The sequence below is a fragment of the Hippopotamus amphibius genome, chromosome 11 (genome assembly GCF_030028045.1).
Source record: "Hippopotamus amphibius kiboko isolate mHipAmp2 chromosome 11, mHipAmp2.hap2, whole genome shotgun sequence".
NCBI classification, from domain to species: domain Eukaryota; kingdom Metazoa; phylum Chordata; class Mammalia; order Artiodactyla; family Hippopotamidae; genus Hippopotamus; species Hippopotamus amphibius.
The window spans coordinates 88,553,544-88,554,668 of NC_080196.1; positions in this window are offsets into that span (position 1 = coordinate 88,553,544).

The window sequence follows — 1,125 nt, forward strand, 5'->3', positions numbered from 1 at the left end:
ACCAAAGATTAATTCCCCTTAATCAGAGGGAACCATTCTCACAAGAAAACGTGCCCTTGGCTAAGGGGCAAGAGAAGGCTCTTACCCTACCAGTTCACAGAGGCCAGGGACTAATGGAAACATTTGCTATTGGACTTTCTTTTTTTTTTTTTTTTTATTTATTTATTTTTTTTTAATTTATTTATTTATTTTTTTGGGGGGTACACCAGGTTCAATCATCCGTTTTTATACACATATCCCCATCTTCCCTCCCTTCCTTGACGGACTTTCTTTTTTTATAGCAAAGAACTCACATTTCTTCACAAGTCCTCACAAACTTGTGAACACAACAAAGTACTCACTTGTGCACATAGTTTACATGTAGTAATAAAATCCAGAATGGAACATGAACTTGATATATACTTGATGGTTACTTAGCAAATATTAGTTGACCAAGATAAAATTCAAAGGAACACAAAATACCTGAGGACACACTTAAGGGTATGGATGCATACTCCCTGAACACACCTGCAAATGTGCATCAAAGAAGGATATTGGCATAAGGAATAGCTCACTAGGCTCTCTCCCTTCCCTCTCTTCTCCTTTTTCTCTTTCTGTGCATGCATACACATATGTACCCACCCCCTTTACTTCCCTCCTCCCCATGTTGGGAAGGAGGGGGTCTTTTGAAATGGAGGTGGTCCCAGCTGGAAAACCCCAGAGCTCATTTAGATCACATCACTTCAGGCTTTTGTCTCTGCTCCTGAATAACCTAGGCCGATACAACAAAAGGATAGGCATCTACATGGAGTTTCATTGGCAAAGATGCGTCTCAAAGATGCTGCTATAATAATGAATAACAAGGCAAGATGCTTGCCTTTTTTGATTGCCACTCCTAACGAAGGGAGAGAAGAAAAGGGGAGAAAAGGAAAAGGAGAAAGTGGAGCAAGAAATAGAGATTGTGGGAGAGAAAACTAAGGCAAATATTTCTGTGGATTTTTGCAAAAGAGTCTTTAATTGTATGAAGACTCCAACTACCACTAAGAACAAGAAATGTGGTTTGAGACTTAAAAAAAAATAGACTGGCTCTTTTGTTTCAGGGAAGCAATTTAAGAAGTAACAGAGGCTGAGGATGCAGACAGGGTG